We start from the raw sequence: 17,154 nt of genomic DNA on the forward strand, positions 1-17,154 counted from the left end.
AGGGTAAGGTGAGGGGAGGGCAAAGGAAAGTTCCCTCCGAGGCCGCTCCGATTTCGGAGCGGCCTTGGAGGGAACGGGGGGAGGCAGCGCGGCTCGGCGCGCGCAGGCTATACAAAATCGATAGCCTTGCGCGCGCCGATCCCGGATTTTAGTGGATACGCGCGGCTCCGCGCGTATCTACTAAAATCCAGCGTACTTTTGCTTGAGTCTGATGCGCAAGCAAAAGTAGGCTGTTCGCGCGCCTCTTAAAATCTACCCCAATATGTTTTTTATGTAGAAAACCTGTTTTAGGCACATGAATCATGTTTTATGATGGTAACTTTGATACCAGCGCATGGGTGCACATGTATGCGCATATGCTAGGTCAAACCAAAGTACACGGCCATATTATAACATACGCGCATAGGGGCGGATTTTCAGAGCCCTGCTCGCGTAAATCCGCCCAAAACCGGGCGGATTTACGTGAGCAGGGCGCTGCGCGCCGGTGAGCCTATTTTACATAGGCTCACCGGCGCGCGCAGAACCCCGGGACTCGCGTAAGTCCCGGGGTTTTCGGAGTGGGCGTGTCGGGAGGCGTGTCGGGGGCGGGGCCGGAGTGTGCGGCGTTGCGGGGGCGTGTCGGCAGCGTTTTGGGGGCGGGTACGGGGGCGTGGTTACAGCCCGGGGGCGTGGCCGCGCCCTCCGTACCCGCCCCCAGGTCGCGGCCCGGCACGCAGGAGGCCCGCTGGCACGCGGGGATTTACGCCTCCCTCCGGGAGGCGTAAATCCCCCGACAAAGGTAGGATGGGGGTTTAGACAGGGCCGGGCGGGTGGGTTAGGTAGGGGAAGGGAGGGGAAGGTGAGGGGAGGGCAAAGGAAAGTTCCCTTCTAGGCCGCTCCGATTTCGGAGCGGCCTAGGAGGGAACGGGGGTAGGCTGCGCGGCTCGGCGCGCGCAGGCTATACGAAATCGATAGCCTTGCGCGCGCCGATCCAGGATTTTAGCCGATACGCGCGACTACGCGCGTATCTACTAAAATCCAGCGTACTTTTGTTTGCGCCTGGAGCGCAAACAAAAGTAGGCTGTTCGCGCTCGTCTGAAAATCTACCCCATATAGTATAAAATAGGCTGTACACGTGTACATGGTTTCACAATTTTTTATGGATGAGTGCATGTGTGTGCAAATGACTGCTTCATGGAGCAATTGGTTCAGGAACCAACGAGAGAGGGAGCTATTTTAGATTTTATTCTTAGTGGAATGCAGGGTTTGGTGAGAGAGGTAACGGTGGTGGGGCCACTTGACAATAGTGATCATAACATGATCAAATTTGAACTAATGACTGGAAGGGGGACAATATGTAAATCTACACTTCTAACAATAAATTTTCAAAAGGGAACTTTGATAAAATGAGGAAAATAGGAAAAAAAAAGGAAAGGTGCAACAGAAAAGGTTAAAAGTATTCAACAGGCATGGACATTGTTTAAAAATACAATCTTAGAAGTGCAGTCTGGATGTATTCCACACTTTAAGAAAGATGGAAGGAAAGCAAAACGAATACTGGTAAGGTTAAAAGGTGAGGTAAAAGAGGCTATTTTAGCCAAAAAAAAAAAACATCCTTCAAAAATTTGAAGAAGTATCCATCTGAAGAAAATAGGAAAAAGCATAAGCACTTTCAAGTTAAGTGTAAAACATTGATAAGACATGCTAAAAGAGAATTTGAAATGAAGTTAGCTGTAGAGGCAAAAACTCATAATAAAAACTTTTTAAAATATATCCAAAGCAAGAAACATGTGAGGGAGTCAATTGGACCATTAGATGACCAAGGGGTTAAAGGGTCTCTTAGGAAAGATAAGGCCATTGCAGAAAGACTAAGTTCATTCTTTGCTTCTGTGTTTACTAATGAAAATGTTGGGGAGAGTTCCGGAGATGGTTTTCAAGGGTGATGAGTCAGATGAACTGAACCAGATCACTGTGAACCTGGAAGATGTAGTAGGCCAGATTGACAAACTAAAGAGTAGCAAATCACCTGGACCAGATGGTATGCATCCCAGGGTTCTAAAGAAACTAAAAAATGAAATTTCAGATCTATTAGTTAAAATTTGTAACTTATCATTAAAATCATCCATTGTACCTGAAGACTGGAGGGTGACCAATTTAACCCCAATATTTAAAAGGGGCTCTAGGGGCGATCCAGTGCTAGGAAAAATAGTGGAAACTATTCTAAAGTTCACAATCACAGAGCATATAGAAAGACATGGTTTCATGGAACACAGTCAACATGGATTTACCCAAGGGAAGTCTTGCCTCACAAATCTGCTTCGTTTTTTATGAAGGGGTTAATAAATATGTGGACAAAGGTGACCCAGTAGATGTAATGTATTTGGATTTTCAGAAGGCATTTGACAAAGTCCTTCATGAGAAGCTTCTAAGAAAACTAACAAGTCATGGGATAGCAGGTGATGTCCTTTCATGGATTACAAACTGGTTAAAAGACAGGAAACAGAGAGTAGGATTAAATAGTCAATTTTCTCAGTGGAAAAGGATAAACAATAGAGTGCCTCAGAGATCTGTACTTGGTGCTTTTCAATATATTTATAAATGATCTGGAAAGGAATATGACGAGTGAGGTTATCAAATTTGCAGATGATACAAAATTAATAAGAGTAGTTAAATCACAAGCAGATTGTTATAAATTACAGAAGGAACTTGCGAGACTGGTAGATTGGGCAGCCAAATGGCAGATGAAATTTAATGTGGACAAGTGCAAGATGTTGCATATAGGAAAAAATAACCCATGCTGTAGATACACGATGTTAGATTCCATATTAGGAGTTACCACTCAGGAAAAAGATCTAGGCATCATACTGGATAATACATTGAAATCATCGGCTCACAGTGCTATGGCAGTCAAAAATACAAACAGAATTTTAGGAATTATTAGGACAGGAATGGTGAATAAAACGTAAAAAAAATCATAATGCCTCTGTATCGCTCCATGGTGAGATCGCACATTGAGTACTGTGTACAATTCTGGTAGCCGCATCTCAAAAAAGATATAGTTGCACTGGAGAAGGTACAGAGAAGGGCGACCAAAGTGATAAAGCGAGTGGAACAGCTCCCCTGTGAGGCTAAAGATGTTAGGGCTGTTCAGCTTGGAGAAGAGACGACTGAGGGGGATATAATAGAGGTCTTTTAGATCATGAGAGATCTAGAATGGGTAGATGTGAATCGGTTATTTACTCTTTCAGATAATAGAAGGACTAAGGGGCACTCCATGTTAAGAATGTGGATCCTTGAGCCGGCTAGAGGGCTTGGAGGATCCACTGAAGGAAGGCCTACAGCGGGACTTGTAGCCAGGAGGCGGAACAGGACCAGGAGACCTGGCAGGACCTTCACCTATACCAACCCTCGTTCTACGCAGGTTGAGTCCTTGGGTACCGGGGCCAGCAGGACTTAGGTGGAGGTCTCCTGGTGAAGAGGACGATCCGAGTCTCCTGGTGAAGAGGACGATCCGAGTCTCCTGGTGAAGAGGACGATCCGAGTTGAGGCAGGCAGAAGAGCTGAGTAGAAGGAGATGATCCAGAAGTCGTGGCAGGCAGCAGCAGTGCAAAACGAGGAATCAGACCAGAAGTCAGGGCAGGCAGCAGACTAGCAGAGCCAGAAGATGAGCCAAGGGTCAGGACAGGCAGCAGACAGAGAATACCAGGAACCAAGCCGAAGACGAAAACCAGAGAATCAAGCCGAAGTAGGAGCAGGAGCTGGAACTGGAACACGGGAGCAAGAGTGGAACAGGAACTGGGTCATGGGAGCAGGAACAGGATCAGGATCACAGAGACAGGACCACAGAAGCTGGAGCTCGCAGGGACAGCAACTAGCTACTCAGATAGTACGACCTGTTGCCAAGGCAAAGCAAGGAGGTCTGAAGTGGCCTAGGGGCCAGGCCGAGGTTTCCCGCCGCGGCACCTTTAAATCCCGGGTTTCTGCGCATGCGCCTAAGGGGCAGAGTCCCCAGCAGAGTTCAGTGGCGTCTCCCTTGTGGAGAGAGCGCCACAGGAAGGCCTCACCACAAGTCGGGCCAGCATAGAGGAGCCGGCAGAGAGCCTCCGCATTCACAGGTAAGAGAGGGGGGACCTGGTCGCGGCTGTCCATGGCCGGGTTTCCCAACACTCCATGAAGTTAGCAAGTAGCACATTTAAAACTAATTGGAGAAAATGTTTTTCTTCTCAATGCACAATTAAGCTCTGGAATTTGTTGCCAGAGGATGTGGTTAGTGCCGTTAATGTAGCTGGGTTTAAAAAAGGTTTGGATAAGTTCTTAGAGGAGAGTCCATTAACTGCCCTTGTAAAATATGTATGTTGGATGCATGAAATGTCTGGTTAAAAAGCTTATTATTGAACATCGTAGTCGGGTAAATACAGGAGATGAACATGCATCTAGTGTATCCCACTGTATTTAAACAGGTCATACGTTCCAAGAGTTCTTTTGGACCTTATTGGAATTTGTCCCTGCTCCACCATGGGGAGGTGATCATTCAGCGCTGCTAAATTAAATTCAGTTGAGCCAGATGGTCTGAATAATAGGATACTGTGGTACTCCTTGTAGTACCCTGTGAAATATGTTTTTATCGTATATATTTTCATCATGATGCAGTTGATTGACAGCTCATTTTTGCACCAAATGACCCTTAAAAATGGCGGATTCTGTCAGTGAAGATTGCATTTCATTGACTTCTTTACTTACTGGTGGAACTTTGACAGGTCATTTTTAATGCTCAGCAAGAAAGATGAATATGTTCAGTAGTAGAATTATATATCTTGGTTTTACAGATAAGTCATATAATTTATAATTTGCAATTTTGTTCTTTTAGAATACCAGACAGTTGAAAGTAAGAGATGCAAAGATAGCGATTACTCATGAAGAAGGTCATTTGTTCTGAAACATTGCAATGTCGAGTAGAAGTTGAGGTTTGTACAAAAGAAGATTGATTTTATCTATGTGCACCTGTGCCCCAAGTAGTTGTCTCAGCATCTGGATTTGACCACAAGCTTAAGATAAGTTCAGCTTGTATACTTTACTTAAAGTTCTTAATTACAAAGAAAAGAAAATATATTTAAAAAAATAATATTTGGCTCACGATATGAACATTTCAACTTTTCACACTGACTGATGATTATATCTTTTTACACTTGGGTTGCTAGGAACTCAAGATTTCTCATGCATGGCAAGTGCAATATGATGGTCACCAATATTATTTAAATAGTGAGTCTTTTCATGTGTGCAAGATTTACATATTACAGAGTGAGATTTTTAAATTATTCACATGATTTTGATTCTTTCACTCTTGGGTTCATTTTTTGTGGATATTGTTTTTGACATAAATAGCCACTCCTTCCCTTTTCTGTCCTCTCTGTCTTTCCTGAACAAGTTATAGTCCAGGATAGCAGTTTCCCAATTATGAGACTCAGTGAACCATGTTTCCATAACAGCAACAATGTCGAAGTCTACGTCCATCATTAAGACCTGCAGCTCTGGAATTTTATTGCCCAGTCTAAGATTATTTGTAGTTATATATTTCTTTTTTTTTAATTATTATTTATTTATGCAATTTTTACAATTATTCAAGAACATCTTGTACAGAATCAGAGAAAACATTGTAACTAAGTCGATACTGTATTAGCAGTATCGTCTATTATATTTAAACAAGAAAGGAAAAAAGGAAAAAGTTTTTTATTGAATATGGAGGCAAGAAGACACATCAGGCAGGTTTCATCGCAGGCAGGAAAAGGGCCGAGCACTCCCAAGGGTGCTCTTTTTATTGTACATTCATACAAAGGCAGATGATGTGTCCTCACATGATTGGCTACTTTCCACATAGCAACAGACGTATCACCACACTATTGGCTTGGCTCAGGGGGGGTGTACGGATCATTTCATTGGCTGCTGAATTCTATACCTCCTGTCTTTGTCCTGCCTCTGACTATTTATTTATTTAACACTTTTCTATACCGACCTTCATGGTAGAGACCATATCAGATCGGTTTACATCGAATTGGGGAACTGAACCAAGAACAGTAACCAAAAACAATAGGTTGAGCATGAAAAATCAAAGTTATATTTAACAGGGAAATTAAACTTGGAAGCATAGGCTGCTAGAAGGGAGGAAAGGCTTGAGATAACGGAGGAATTATTAGTATAAACAAAGCAGAGTCAGGGGGCTCTTATTCTGGACATGGGTAATATGGAGATCCATTGCTCCTGAAGGAAGTTCTGTCGACTATTGTGTGTCATGGGTATCTGAGAAGGCTTGGCGGAAAAGCCAGGTCTTAAGTTTTTTCTTAAACTTAAACTAGGGAACACCCAGCCCTTCTTTCAGGCTATCAGGGTTAATTATAAGCCAGAGAAATACATGATAGTCAGGTATCCTCTCCTAGGCAGAGAGGCTTAAGCACAAGTGATGCTTTATTCAGCGCAAAGGTCAGGGAAAAGGGAAGTTAGTGTTAAACCCTGATGAAATGGCTTGCTGGCAAAGCTTATAATTCCCACAGTTTTTCTCTTGTTTCTCTGAAGAGATCCACAAATAGAGGAGAGCGGATCTTACCAAACCTATCAAGGCAAATATAATCATAACAATTACAGGAAATTCCAGATTTTAACAGCACCTCTTATTTCTAATGAGGTATTGGAGATCCTTTCAGGGTACGCCATCTACAGCCACTGGTATCTTGCCCACCAAGAACTGTGTTAACTGGGGTGGATCAAAAAAGACATAAGTATTTTGCATATATTTAACCACACACTTGCATGGAAATTTAAGGAAATATCTAGCCCCAATTAGCAAGACCTGAGGTCTCAAAAGCAAGAAGGCCTTCCTTCTCTTCTGTGTCTCGCGAGACAAATCAGGAAAGGCTCGGACCATTAAACCAAGAAATCTCTCATTTCTATGTTTTATACTCAGTCTTAAGAGTCTATCTCTGTCTGCCTCTGAGGCAAAGGTCACAATCATAGTTGCAGGGGTGGCCATTTCAGTATCCGATGTTTCAAGCAATGCTGTTATATTGAGAGGTTGATCAATCATTGGTGCCTCCATCTCTATTCCTTCTCCTTGATTTTCTGCCGCTATTCTGGGCTTTGGCAAATAGAACGATTTCAAAATCATTGGGCATTGATCAGCAGGAATTTTCAATGTTTCAAACATATATTTATTAAAAACTTCCCTTGAAGATCTCACTGGTAATTGTGGGAAATTTATATATCTTACATTCCTGTTTTTTGCACAGTTTTCTAAACTTTCAATCTTTTGTCCCATAATTTTATTATCTTTTATAATCATTGCTTGCGTTTGCTGAATTATTTTTATCTCAGTCCTAGTAGTTACAGACTGTTGCTCTATTTCCATATTTGACTTTTCAAACACCTCTAGCTTCTTTTCAAATCTTCTCAATTGTTCCATTGCTGGAGTTAGTTGTTGTAAAATATTTGTCCTCATATCATTAATGGCTTCCCACAAAGTCTCAAAGGAAAAAACCAGAGGCCTTACCATAGATGGTATTTCCCTCGTGGAAGAAGAAATAGCAGCTGTAGCATTTCCCCCCAATGGGGTTCCTCCTCCTTCACCGCCCTGCCCGAGATCGTCTGTAGGGCTGGAAGCAGCCGTCGGCAACACTCCTGCCCCTGCCAGGAGGAAATCATGACCACTTCGGTTCAGGGTATCCTCCCCAGGTAATGATGCCTCTCTCCCGGCTGCTGGATCGAGCGGTGGGGTCCTCACAGCGGGACTCAAAGGTGACATAGAGCCAGGCAGAGAGGGGAGCTCTACTTCCCCTCCCCCACTCTGCAACGACTGGTCTCCCGCTTCTCGAGTGCTGCGAGTGACATGAGCGTCCATCGGGCCGAACGGGGTGCTCACCGAGGGATCAGCAAGGTAAGGAGTCCTCGGTTTGCGCTTCCTTCCCATACCAGGCAAAGTTTTCGCAGGAAAAAGTTTTTCTTTAGGAATTGCTCAAGGACGCTCTGAACACAGCTTCTCATCCGGTGGCCATCTTGGATCCGCCCCCCTGTAGTTATATATTTCTAACTTTTCTCCCTTGGGCCTGGATTTATCAAAATGCGGTAAGTACCGCATGCGATAGCAAAAGGGGTGTGGTTTATGCAAAAATTCAGTTTATTGCAATTTGTGCTAATTAGCTATGCGAAGAGCTAAGTTAGTGCACATTGTGAAAACATTATCTGAATTTGCGATAGGTGTTAGACCTGTTGTATTTCCTGCATATGACCATTTTTGAGAGAGAGAGAGAGAGAGAAAGAGAGAGAGAGAGCCTGGCCATAATGTCATCCCCAGAGGTAGGTATTTGTATCCCTATGGTAGGCCCACCTAGTAACTCGAGGTGGAGTTTAGATATGAATGTAGGGGGTTAGGGGCCACTTTGACATTCTATGTGACATGTACGAACAGAACAGTGGTCTCTTGTGAAGATTTGATGGCCTTCAGAGTGAGATGAGATTTGTGCAGTGTTCCCTCAACCTAGCTTGATGGACGCTCTACCTGGGTAACATCAAACTAGATGGAGAGAATATTGCCCAAATCTCATCTTGGAGTGAGTTTCCTCACTCTGAAGGCCATCAAATCTTCACAAGAGACCACTGTTCTGTTCGTATGTGTCACATAGAATGTCAAAGTGGCCCCTAACCCCCTACACTCATACCTAAACCCCACCTTGAGTTACTAGGTGGGCCTACCATAGGGATACAAATACCTACCTCTGCGGATGACATTATGGCTAGTCTCTCTCTCTCTCTCTCTCTCTCTCTCTCTCTCTCTCTCTCTCTCTCTCTCCAATGAAACATGGTCACAGCAGCCTAACACAATTCAAAGAGGTGTAGTTAAAATCAGCATTACAGCTGTGCAATAGTTCTTTGCAGACAGGCTAACCCAGCCCACTCTCTGCCCCTAACTCCTATTTTCTGAATCACACCATACAATATGGTGCTATCGCCTGCGTTAACAGAGCTTTACACATGCGAAAACACCTTATCGCATTTTGATAAATGACCCCATAGGTTTGTTACTCTTCCTAGTAAACTTTTCTGCTTTTTTGAGCTGATGGATTTTGTCATTTTCACTTTCCACTTCCTGATTTGCTTTGGGGTGACATGCCAATTTCTGCCACCCTCACCCTCTAGATTAAATCGTTAATAATATATGATCCTGAATTTCTCTCTTAGCATCATCTTTCCTGCCACAGACAAATGTAGGCCACCCTTACTATATAACCTTTTACTGCTCCATACACTGTCCCGACCTCCAATGTATCCAAAACCACTTTCTTTACACCATGTTTTGAGCCATGTATTGAAGTTGTCTAAATGGCTTAGCCTTTCTTTTCCCTTTCAGTGAACAAGTAATACTTGTTAAAAGTCAATATTCTTCACCATGTGCCCAATGTTACATTCGTGGACTCTTGAATTGGGGTAAGATTGACTCAACCTGCATGGGGGAACTCCACAGGTTATCACTGCCAGTAGGTGGACCCTGGCATGGCAGAGATCAGAGTGAGGCTTCACCCTTACCAGCCCTCATTCCTCTTGGGTGGAGTCTTAGGGTGCCAGGGTTAGAAGGCCTTAGGCGAGGGTCTCTGGGAGTAGGCAAGGTAGCAGATTCCAGGGCCTGGCCATGATCATGGCATGTATTTCAGGTAGTGAGAGTGAGTAGACTTGGCCCTGAGGGGATAAGGTTCTGGGGAGAAGTTCAATGCTGCAATCATAGGGGAGATGGGGAGGCAATGGCTCCATGCTCTTCTTAGAGAAGACATCCTGGATATCCACATAGTGGGGTGAAAGTCTGAGTAGCACTGACACCACTATGATGGAATTAGGGTGTTCTAGAGAGGAAATACAGGTGTAGAAGCAGGCAGGTCCCCATTGGGCGAGTTGAAGTGTAACCTGTTGAACTGTGGCTAGTGCTGACAAAGACAAGGCAGGCCTAAAATCACTGGCTTAACTCCCTGGGGGATGACATGAAAGATGATTTCTTCAGTATATAAGAGGCTGGTCCAGAGTTTGAGGGATGCAGTCATCTAGGTGAGGGAACCCGGAATTGGATCCCCATAAATGGAGGAAATCATGAGGGGTTGTATCAACAGTAGGTATCTGAAGCTATTGTACAAGGTCCTGGAGAATTAAGTTCCCATCTGGCTCCAGAGTCGAAAGCCTGAATTGAGAAAGAGGTTGGTCAATTTCCAGGGTGACTGGTACTAGAAGTTGGTGAGCAGGAATGGTGAGACCTAGGATCGCCTCCCCAGTAAAGCCTAGACATTTAAGTTTCCCAACCTCTTTGGACATCGAGCGATGACTTGACATCTGCTCACACAATACAAACAGAGCTCTTGTTGGCTGCAATGGAGCCTTTCCTTGGGAGTGAATTTACAATGCCCCAGCTGCATGGGCTCTTCAATGGCTGCAGGCTCTGCTGGCGGCATTGGAGCTGATGTAGGCTTACATTGAAAATGCGGAGCTAGGGTGAAGGACTTACGTTGCAGATGAGTCTCCCAAGCCCTCTCCTAAAAATGGCAGTTGATCTTGCCCGTTAAGGTGACGAGAAACTCCAAGTATCTCCTTAGCTGCTAGCTCATCCTTTATCTTCCCTGAGAGATCCTCCAAGAAAATGACAAGCAGACTATCCTTACGCTATCTCCACCAATTCATCCAGCTCATATCCAGTTCATTGAAACCCTCCCAGTATTTCACCCTGAATTCCCCCCAGTTCACCTAAACCTCCCATCCAACAATGGTGGACAACAGTTGAGTTTGATATCAATTGTGCTAGTTAACGGGCAGATGTTATTTTGCGCAAATAAATTGTCTAATGAATTTGCACAGATCTCTTAAGGCAGGATTTTAAAAGGCCTACACGCACCTATACCAGAAGATACATGCATGGCCAGGCCGCATGCATGCTATGCACATTTTCAAAGGCCCGTGGCCTCGTGCATATCTCCCAGTAAGTGCAGAAGTAAGACCTGCTGAAAAAGGGGCAGGCCAGAGGCCTCAGGCAGGGCGGGGTGTGGGCGGGCCAGGAAAGGGCCATTAAGACACTGTCCCATTGCCACATGCTCCAGGAACACCAGACCTGTGCAACTTACTGCTGCTCCGGAGAACAGGTATATTGCTCAACAAAAAAAAGGGTAGTTAGCAGGATTTTAGGGGTCAGAGTGGATAGAGGAAAAGGGAGGCAGGTTAGCTAGGGAGTTTAGGAAGTTCCCTCCCAGTCCACTCCTATCGCCTATCGCATCATCGTGTGCATATTGTATAATTTCCCCCTACCTTATGAGCGTGATTCGACACTCATGCACATATGGACACTCTACCTTTTATAAAATAGCAACTTACATGCATTCTACTTGGCCCCATCCCACAACACCCCTAGACTGCCCCTTTTTTGCTCAGGTAAATGTGCGTGCAAATCTGAAAGTATGCACGTACTTTTGATATTTATAAAATAGCAGGTACATGAGTACAAACTACTTACAAACTACTTACATGAATATATGCTAATTATATGCATCTAACTCCTTTGAAAATTAACTAAAAAATTTCTAGGTTATTGAGTCTTCAAGATTTTAATATCCCTTTAGACATACTTCCTTATTAACTGAAATAAAATTGATGTTTTTTTAATCTAATGTAGCATATTCATTATTCCATGCATTCTTAAATGCTCCAGGTACATTGTGCTCTTGAATTTGGATGAGGATTTTAGGTTCAATTATTTATTTTTCCAAACCCAAACGCAAGGCAAGTTACATTCAGGTACTGCACAACAAAAGTTATTGTTCCATACTTGAACTGAACAGGTATCTCAAAAAAGATATAGTTGTGATGGAGGAGGTACAGAGAAGGGCGACTAAAATGATAAAGGGAATGGAACAGCTCCCCTATGAGGAAAGACTAAAGAAGTTAGGACTTTTTAGCTTGGAGAAGAGACGGCTGAGGGGGGATATGATAGAGGTGTTTAAAATCATGAGAGGTCTAGAATGGGTAGATGTAAATCGGTTATTTACTCTTTCAGATAATAGAAAGACTAGGGGGCACTCCATGAAGTTAGCATGTGGCACATTTAAAACTAATCAGAGAAAGTTATTTTTCACTCAACGCACAATTAAACTCTGGAATTTGTTGCCAGGGGATGTGGTTAGTGCAGTTAGTGTAGCTGTGTTTAAAAAAGGATTGAAGGATTGGATAAGTTCTTGGAGAAGTCCATTACCTGCTATTAATTAAGTTGACTTAGAAAATAGCCACTGCTATTACTAGCAACAGTAGCGTGAAATAGACTTAATTTTTGGGAACTTGCCAGGTTCTTATGGCCTGAATTGACCACTATTGGAAACAGGATGCTGGGCTTGATGGACCCTTTGTCTGACCCAGTATGGCATGTTCTTATGTTCTTATAGTCCACGTCTGAGTTTGCTGTGTATAACTGTTAAATCAAAAGGATGGCTGGAACTTGCCTGTCACTGCAAATGGCTGTCCATTAAAGGGCTGTTGTCTGGCTGAAATAGTATACCAGTTCAAAATAGACATGGAAATAGGTTTATGTTAACAATCCATGTTCATTTTAGATTCCTTATAAAATGTTCTTTCAACATTAGCTGTAACATGCTATCTCATATAAAAGATAGTGTTCACAGAGATAAGAGCAATTGGCAGGAAATGATACATGGGACAGGTTAGATAGAACTTTTAAAGGCACTTCACAGGATGGCCTTGTAGGAGATCTGGTATGGATAACCTTACGGAAGATTATCAGATTTTATCAGATTTAACCAATATCCTTATGATTCAAATTAATTACTTTTAGGAGGCAGATACAGTACTTTTTTTTTTTAAGTAGTCTACTAATTCATTAGCAGTATAAGGTAAAATAAGATTTAATATGGTACAATTATGTGTTTTGTTTCTTTGGTTTGTTACAGTTTCAGATTTAGTTTTACAGCGCAAGCAGTGTCATATAAGACCATCAGAACTTATAAGCATTATCTAAGCTCAACTGTGCAGTTAGAAATTACGCAATTGCCAAACTAATTTAGCCCAGTTGAAAGGTAATTAAGCCAGTGTTCTCACCCTCCAAGGTATTGCATAAGTCCAGGGTCACTCCTGTAACAGGACGCTGTCTCGACACCAAGTGTTAATTCATCAAAACCCCTTTGTGTGGATGACAGATAAAACCCAAAATGTTCTCACAGACATCTCCTTGAGATATAATGGCAGAAAAGGATAAGATATACTAATTGGCCAAAAGTCTTTCAAAGGATGTTGGCAGGAGCAGCTGCTTCTCGATTATAGAGCAGACTGTACTGAGTACTTGAAAATCAGTTTAGCTTGCAGGTTTACTTTAATAAGTTCTGTTAACAAAGTTCTCTTGGCACAGCTTGGGGAATCCATGGAAAAATCCACAGGGAAAAGCTCTGAGCAAAGGCTCTTTCAGATAATGTTGCCAGGATAATGTCCAACCGGTAATTCAGAGTCCTTTTCTCAGAGTTAAACCTCATTGCATATTTAGTTCCATAAAGGTCAAATTTGATCCAGATTGGATATTGCCACCTCCTATAAACACAGGATTGGTGAGATACAAATGATGTCATCTGGGTCCCGATACATAGGAATATTCTCATATGCTCATTAGAGTCCACCAGCAAACAGGTGTTAGAACAATACCCATTTCACAGCTGGTCTCAGGCTGGATTCAAAGTTTTACCAAAGACACGTTATCAGTTCTGGTCCAAAGTTGTCTTCTCATTTGGGAGGTGTTGGATATGAAGAAACAAACACAGTCTTTTCTACTCTGTGTGAAAAACAGTCTCACATAAAGTTGCCAAAAATCATCACAATGCAGAACTCCGTTTTTGCATCACTTTAGGCCTGCATTTTTATTAAGTCTGTGTGCATAGCAGTATGCCTCAAGGTCACTGGTGTTTACCTACAGCCTGGTACAGAGGTATATAATTTTGTTCCCCAAGAGCAACAAACCAGTCTGTTTTTCCAAGTAACAGAATATATAAATTAACTGGGTTCTTAGACCATACACATATTTAATATAGGATGATTTGTAGCCCTGAAGGACTAGAGTTATGCACTCCTAACTTAATATATGTACAAATTAGTTGAGAACCAAATGTGAATGAATTTATACAGTGTATGAATAAAGCTTAGGTAGTCTATAACATATTGAAGTTTATATTTGTTTTCTATTGAAAGCAAGCTATTTCTTGTATTATTTTACAATATATTTTATTATAATGCAAGGGGGCATTATGTTTTCCAGCATTATTTTATATGATAGAACTTGATCCAGTACTCTGTTACACATATGACACACAGTGGACTATGTCTGCAATCCAAGTCCATTGCCCTTCAGTGATTCTGGAACTGCTGCTTCCATTGTAATGTGCCAGTGATTCAAGCCAATTTTCTACCTCTGCTGCTTGCATCTTCTGCTCATTCCTATCATATTTATTGTCCCATTTGCCAATATATTCCATTCTGGCTGTTAAGGAAGCATTTTTGAAGTAGGTTTCTTTCAGTATGATCTCCATTTCCGGCATTAACACAGGTGTAAGTAATAAAGCAGCTGACATAAAGCACTTTATGTCTTTTATCCAAAGCCATCTTAGCTATGAATGCCAATATCTGAAAATTCTGGACAAAGAGATCTGAGGGAGAAAGGAGTCTTAATCTTCCACTGGAAATCTACTGAGTAAGAAAATATTTGGTAAAAAGATAATGAAAACATCTTTTTTTGACAAGCAACAGAGGCTCTCTCCTAAAGAGGAAAACTTGGTACCTTTGCTTGCCTACTGAATTAGAGGTTACAAGTTATGCTGAAGGCATTGTGCATATCTCCTTTTTTCCCCAAAAAGCTGATTCAAGTCATTAGTTTAATAGATGTGTGTGCCTTGCTGTACCTTCTCTCTGCTGCTGACTTGGTTACAAGGGTAACTAGCCCCATAAATGATATTAGTAACATAACTGAGTGTTTTTTTTAAATCAATGGGGATAAAGGGAAAAAACACCAGTTCCTGATGCATTTTGAATGGTCAAAAACTTTACAAATTTCCATTGTGGTGTTTACTATTGTGAGAAGCATACAGTACATACTCCTATTAACACTAATAAACGCAGATTACCACTGATAAAACAATGCTGAAGTGGCATTAAAGATTTGTGAAAATCCCTGAAACAGAAGTGAATCAAAACATGGTCGTGTAGGAGAAGAATTATTCTATATATCATAAAAGTTTAGCATATGTTCATTGAAATATTTTATTTGCAAATAAAAATATTAGCAACACATGATTACAAAGAAGTGGTTTAACAATTACAATATAGTTTACCATATATATCTATATATATATATATATATATATATATATATATATATATATATAATGATCTGACTTTTAATTTTGAAATAAAATAGTCCAGTCTGGTATGAAATTTACAAAAAATTAATTTAAGATGGCAGCACAGTAGTGGAGCTGCAAGCAGCTGTTCCTTATCTTTTCTTTGTTTCAGTTACTTCGTGGACCTATACCTCCCAAATGTAAGGGTCAGGTTAGGGTTTAGAGCAAGCTTTTGTTAGCACAAATTGACATACTGACAGACAACATTTTCAAATGACTTTAAAGTCTAACAAAATGTCTCTAAATTTATAGACAGTCCCTTAATGTTTCTCCAAACGTTCAAAAAAAAGCCAACCAAAGCTTGTTCTATGTTTTGAGCAAATAAATAGTAAAACGCTTTATTCCACAATACTGTATAATTGGAAAACATTAGTATGTGTGTGATTTAGATTGTGTGATTGTTGTGTGATATGAATTTATTTGAGTGTGTTTCTGCACAGTGCATTTTAGGATTCTGTGGGAGTGTCATGTAGTATTTTTACAGATGTTCATTGGGATTTATAAATATGAAATATGCCCTATCAGATTGTTGCTGCTTCTTTTTGGAAAAATGTATAATAGAAATTTTGAAAAAGTTATGGTACATATATCTTTATGAACCTTTCCTCACTCCAAATCACATCAAATCTTCAGTGATGTGTACTGTGCTGTTCTTACCTCTGACTGTGCATGTAAAACAGCTCCCCAAACCCTAGCCCACCACCAAAACCTCACCTCAAGTTGCTAGTTGACCCTCCTAAAGTGGTATAAATAGTTGACTAATAGATGTGTCTTCCTAAAGGCTCTCTCTCCTTCTCCCTCTCTCTCCCCCCTGCCCAAAACAGGATTTGTGATATATATTACAAATCCCATTTGAGGCATATTGCACAGCATAACACCGGGAAAAAAGGTGTAGTTATTTCCAGCATTAAAACATGTGATGACATGCGCTATCACACACAACATTAAACACCCCCTCATTTTCATAAACTCCTCCCTTTTGACAAAAGTTTTAAAATTTGCATATGCATCTCGCGGGCCCTAACACCTGCGATAACGCCTTAATGCGACGTGATGAATGACCCTGTAAATGAAAAAGTTAAAAGATGGTGGCAACTCATCTGGAGCTCAGATCCTAAATCCAGAAACTCTTTGTAATACTTGGAAGTTTTCCATCTAAGGTCACTTCACCTCCCTGTGCCTCCATTTATCCTATAATGTAATTGAATAAAAAAGCATTAACAATAATAATGATAATATTGCTCTTATTGATAATAACATTGTGTTTATTCCTTGTTTTAGAAACTGTCATGCAATATATAGGCCAGCACAGTGCGAGCCTTTAAAATTGAATAGCTATACCAATGATACCATGGATATTCAGGCAATTTATTAGTATCTACAGACTTTGCCATTGAGTTTAATGGCAACATTTCAGCTTGCTGCAGCTATTCACAGGTTGCTACACATTCCCAGGAGTTCTAATAGTTTGGCACCGTAGCATTACTATCCATTATGGTAGGAGCTGCATATTCATTTCTGAAGTGCTACACACATGAAGGACATTAAGATCCAGTTGTGGTGAAAGGTGCTTTACAAATGTTAAATTATTATTGTTTCTATATTGAAGCCCAGGCATTTTTCAACTGACTGACTTTTAACACATATCAAAGTCAGCCAACCCATTTATGGCTCCTGTATGGATTAAGATGACTACACTAGCTGACAAATAATGTATTGA

The sequence above is a fragment of the Rhinatrema bivittatum genome, chromosome 7 (genome assembly GCF_901001135.1).
Source record: "Rhinatrema bivittatum chromosome 7, aRhiBiv1.1, whole genome shotgun sequence".
NCBI lineage: Eukaryota > Metazoa > Chordata > Amphibia > Gymnophiona > Rhinatrematidae > Rhinatrema > Rhinatrema bivittatum.